General features: G+C 35.5%; 1 long non-coding RNA gene across 1 annotated transcript; it reads right to left on the bottom strand.

Moving 5' to 3' along the window:
• LOC113273808 lies at positions 1-2,199 on the bottom strand. Its single transcript, XR_003322621.1, has 2 exons — positions 1,657-2,199; positions 1-583 (listed from the first exon to the last, which is right to left on the bottom strand). It is a non-coding gene; the product is annotated as an uncharacterized LOC113273808 (long non-coding RNA).
• Between the last annotated feature and the right edge of the window lie 3,639 nt (positions 2,200-5,838).

Genomic DNA, 5,838 nt, shown 5'->3' with positions numbered 1-5,838 from the left:
TAAGCCGAGAAACAATCTATATTAACAGGTTATGAAAGTCAAAAGAGTTCTTTAAAAGACTAAACAATTACAGCTTAAAAGTCACATAAGTTCAACAACAATTTGATGACCTTAAAGCAGAACTTGTGGATATACTTGAAACCCTTGTTTTAGTTCTGCAATTTAGAACACAAAGCAATAGAGGTTTGATGATAAGACCTGTCCCAATTTCTGCCATCAAATGGCTTAATCTCGACATGGGTCACTGTTCCAGGATCAACACAATTGATTGTAACAGCTATGCCATCTGGGTTGGACCTTGGAGTGTAGAACGATGTTATGCCACAAACATTACAGAATGTATGCTTTGCAGTATGTGTGCCAAAGGTGTAAGTAGTGATGAACTTTTCAGAATCTCCAACTAGCTTGAACTGTGTAGATGGGACTATGAAGTGAGTGTTACCTCTCATTGAACAATCACTACAGTTGCATTTCCAAACTGTAATGCTTGATGGAGCTTCCACTTCCCATCTTACGCTTTGGCAGTGACATCCTCCTTTGTGTGTTATTGGCGTATTCGAATTCATTCCTCAGTCACCTGTTTCTGAATGTTCAAAAGATTCATTTCAAATCATTTTTCACTGGTAATTAAGAATAAGCAGTACTCACATAATCCTAATCAAATACAAGGTGTTCTCTAAACAACTCAGAGATAAGCAAAAGGTGAAGGCCATAGGTGGCTTTCTTAAGAAAGAATCAGTGTGGCCGTAGGTGGCTTTCTTAAGAAAGAATCAGTGTGGCAGTGCTGGCAATACAAGTCATTCTTAGTGATGGTAATCCGAACATCACAGCAAACTCCTCGTACCTAAGCTAACAAATGAAGAAACACGAAGATAACAAGCTTCAGAAAAAAAGAATTATGTAACTAGCTGCGCCTCAAAGGCGACTAACACGCTGCGCCAGTAGTCCTATCTGTATGGCAACTCCAATCAATCCTCTTATCTAGCCATGAAGAGATAACCCCTTCAATACCTTACACACAGCTAAAAGCCTAAAACCTAGTTGTTGTACTACAGCAAGTAAAACAATGCCCATACCAAGAATGAAGTTTAGAACACACTGAACTTTCCTTATTGCTGCATTTTAATCAAAAATATTCAAATCCTGATGGCAGGTTTGCAAACAAATAAGAATTCTTGATTACTCTTTTACCAATGTATTTCGACTACTTGCAGTTTCTGATAGGTGAATCGAATCATTTTGTATAATTTCTGTTTCACTTTAGGGTGTGTTCTCTAGTAGTTACTCTGAAGTTCTGAACGTTCAGAAAATTTCTTCATTATTGCCATGGTTTTGTAGAATGTCGATTTCAACTGAATCTCACTAATCAGAGAACATCTCCAATAGATTAAGAAACCAAAATACTTGATTAAATTCTTCTTTACACACAGATATCATATGTAAATTTAAACAAGACTAACCCTAGAAAATTAGGGTAGTTGGTGAGACTTCAACACTTTCCAGAATTCAGAAGTAGATGAAGACTAATTCGAAAAATAAAAGAGATCATTTAATTCAAATAGTAAAGAGAAGATTATGACACATTTGATAGAAAATAAAACGAAATCACCAAAACAAAAGCAGCATAATTGAATTTGAACAAGAAACTGTTATTACCTCTATCTCTTGTTCAAGGTTCTTCTAATCTTTCCCCTCCCCTTGGTGATTTTTTCTGTCAACTCTTTCTTTTGCTATTGGAATATTAGTAAAAGAAATGCTTAGACTAATTTTTGCACTGACCAATTTTTCTTTTCTTTTTGGACTCTCTAGTCTCCGCCTTTAGATTCCATTGACTACCAACATATTCAGATCAATGTTTTACTTCATGGTGAGCACCATCACCAAAAATTTTCTCCCAGTTTTTACCATCAACAAGCTTAATTTCAATATGCTTCAGTGTACCCGGATCAACACAATTAACAGTCAAAGCCACCCCATCAGGATCAGACCTTGGAACATAAAATGAAGTTATCCCACATATTTTACAAAAAGTGTGTTTAGCAGTATGAGTGCCAAAAGTATAAGTTGTGATAAAATCTTGAGTTTTCTCAAGTAATTTGAAATTCTTAGAAGGGATTGTGAAATTAATATTTCCTCTCATTGAGCAATTTGAACAATTGCATTTTGTTGCATTTACATTTGATAGACCTTTTGCTTCCCATCTTACTTTCCCACAATGGCATCCTCCTTTGTGAATAACTTCTTCTTCTTCTACCTTCTTTTGGACATCCATTACCTAAAGATGGATATTGAATTTGCTCAACTGAAATTTGGCACTCTTGCTCTTTGTACACGGATTTATGTTTTTGCAAGTGGTTTTGTTTAGTAAGGTTAAAATGCCACATTTGACACTATTGACACAAAAAGTTTGACACGTTTTTAAAGTGGTTGTCATATGTGGCACTCTTTGGAACTAGCTTCAGATGAGTTTAGCTGGGCCTTCTTAAGCTTTATCTTGGAAAGTAAATTTGAAAAGCCCGATACTATCTTTGTCTCGGAAAAAATGGCTTATTTCAGGTTTGGGCAATTCTTAAGGGAAAAAAACAATAGAAAGATATAGGTTTGCAATCATATTCATGTGAATTTACAAAAGGTAAAATTTAGAAATGCCATATCTTTAAAACCATACCATGGATATTTGTAAATTTTGTATCGTTTAAAAGCATTTTGAAACACCTACTTGACGAATATAAACATGACTATCAAATTGCATATATTATAATAAGATTTTGAAAACGGGTAACTAGCTCAACCTGGCCATCTTCGTTCCTTAAAGGTTTCATGTGCTTCAGGAGATCTCAGGTTCGAATTCTCGATGACGCAATATTGTAGAATTTGACATGGTAGGTAAAGTTAGCTTACCCCCTTGCGATATAATCAGCCCCTTTATCCGCTTCGTCTTCCTTGGATGGTTCCTTATAAGGCTCGCTGGTAGGCTAGCACAACAACCTGTTCAACTAATGTAATAGTACAATGTTAGAGCTTAGCTTGTTAGGCTTCCAACTAGTTTCCTGTAATAATATCTTTACCCAATAATAATCTATTTTATTAGTTTCCTGTTCAACTAATAAAATAATAATAATCTATTAAAAGGATAATTTTTGAAGTATGGCCCTGTTTATCTATAAGGATCAATTCTGAAAGGACGACAGTTAAAATGAAAAGATCATTTTTGTTGGGATAGAGGGAGAAACAATTTTTTTGAAGGGAATTGGGATCACAAGACGAGCATTATCTTGGAAAAGGATGTGGATGATTGGCCGACTTATAACCCGATAGCCTTTGGAAATAACAACGACCTCCTATTGTGGCAGAATAGGCGTTTATTGCATTACAATACACTCTCCATAACTTGGACGGAAATTTGGGGGACAATACCGTGGAAAACATGGGTTCGAATTATTCCTCACATGAGGAGCGCAGTCTCGTTGAAGAATTTTGTTGGACAGTCTGAAAAGTGTACTCCTTATGTCTATGCCACTAACACATTCCCTAGGTTATCTATGTAGTTTTTTTTCCGTTGTTTTTGTTTTCATAAGTTTTGTTTTTAGTTTTATATATTGTGTAGATCGTCACTTCGTTAGTCGCACATTCGCTGTAGAACTATATTATATTTTCCAAATCATGTAAGCATTTGATTTGTGTCGTGTTTCCTTAAACTATTGATTAACACAGAAACATATTTCGTGCTATGTCATCATATAGCTAGACTCTGATTGAAGCGACGTGTTGGAATCATCACACCAGAAACCTCCATGTACAAACCTTCTACGGATCTCACCCTAATTCAAGAACAAAAGGGGCAACTTGAATCAATAGAAAAAAATCTTTGTAGGAATCTTCTCAACCAAATAGTATATGTTCAAGCCCATAACTTAACAGGCTTTTTCAAGGAAATTCATAATTGAACAAGATTCCCCATATCATGGAACGCCTTTTGTTTCACGGATGGTGATTGGTGAGGCATGTACTTTGTTGTTCGAAATCTTCTGTACCACTAATCCCCCTCCATCAATCCACTCTTGCATTTCGAGGATCCGTACACAATAACATCTATAGATTATGTCAAGATCATTTACCGGATTTACATAGGTTATACCTCTCAATTAAGAACATGAGTGGATAACACAAGGAATTCCAATATCTTGATGCTTGCTCCAGCTGTTTACAAGATAACTAGTGTTGTTCTTCTTCTACTTCCAAACGGACTTTTCGATCAATGAAAATAGACGTTAGGGGTACTTGAATTCTTTCGCAGCTTGATGTAGGAGGGGGTTCTATTAAGCTTTGTAACAAGGCTTTCCCTTGTTGACACTTACAGACATTGGTTGTATGAAGAAGCTGAGGATTTTGAGGACTATGATAGCGAGGATGGAGAAGAAGTTTTGTGAGAATGATAATTAGGATGGGATAGTTTATGACGGTGATTCGGATGACCCCCTCGGAACAAAAGACACAAGCATATCCTTCAGAACCCCGGCGATCTATATATGAACTCTGTGCAAACTTATCATCGTCCATACAATCGATAATAACTGATATGAGCGATAAATCAACACGGTAGTATGAACGATAAGTCATGTGGGAGGAGCAATTGATTTCCGATGATCCAATCGTATTTCCCGTATGACTTATCGCTGATATTCCCGCCATGAGTCTATGACTAATGGTTGATATTCCCATTGTTGTCCAGTACACCAAAAGGACTTACAGGTCATTACGAAGTTTTTTTTGACCCCTAACGGTATAGAGTTCCTTATTTCGTCAATATGAGATGGCACGTCCATATGACAGCAATATTAAAAAAGCCCGTCCCCGACTGAACCATTACAACTAAAACAAAACATATTGATTTCGAAAATCTTAAAAAGATTATCTACTTTTTTCGGTTTTGGATCTCACCTTGAGTATCGAGGAATATCTTTGAACAAGTATGAAATAAGATTTCAGCACATGTTTAAATTACTCATTATATCTACATGTTGAACTTTTCTATTTTGTAAGCCCAATTTCCAGATCACACAAACCCTATTGTGCATGTGACTTAAAAAAATCAGTTTTGCCTATTGGGACCAATTCTACCATGATACCTAAAGCAAGTTAGGATAGGTTCTACCTTGATTCCAAATATAGGTAGGGATCAGTTATACCTTGACTCCCAACATTAGCTAGGATCGGTTTTACATTGATTCCCATTTAGGTTAGGATCGGTCCAACCTTAAGATTTTCAATGGAAACCGGACCATCAATCCTTTTGATTTCCTTTCGACCACGAAACAAGTTCGTACTTCCTTAAACTCATGTAATTAAACATAGTTTTTAGGTATGAAATCAAACCTATGTTCGTTATACAATCTAGTAACGAAATACAAAGATTATGTCGATGTTGCAATTACGAAGTTCAAAAGATAAGCATTATACTTCGTAATTCAATATACCAATTATATAAAACACTTATCACTATTAATATATATTGTTCATTGACACTTTGATCACAATATGATGATCAAGTCTATTATGCTAGAGTTTCACATATATAACTTTGCATGTTATGTATTCAATCAGAAACGACTTGAAAGCTTACGATATAAAAATGGAAACAAGAAAAGTCATGTATTACTAATATTAAGTGGAAGGAATATGTTATCGTCGATGTCAATACGTCTTCAGAATCTTCAGATTTTCAGAGTGATACTTGTATATCTCAACATTTCTAGACTTCGTAGTCTAAATTAATGAAGTTGACTCTACTAATCTAATCAAGCCACTTATGAGTTTTGATACTAAAATATGACAACC

Source organism: Papaver somniferum, chromosome 4 (assembly GCF_003573695.1).
Source record: "Papaver somniferum cultivar HN1 chromosome 4, ASM357369v1, whole genome shotgun sequence".
Taxonomy (NCBI): Eukaryota; Viridiplantae; Streptophyta; class Magnoliopsida; order Ranunculales; family Papaveraceae; genus Papaver; species Papaver somniferum.
Note: the sequence above shows the minus strand (reverse complement) of the source record. Positions and strands in the feature narration are given on the sequence as shown.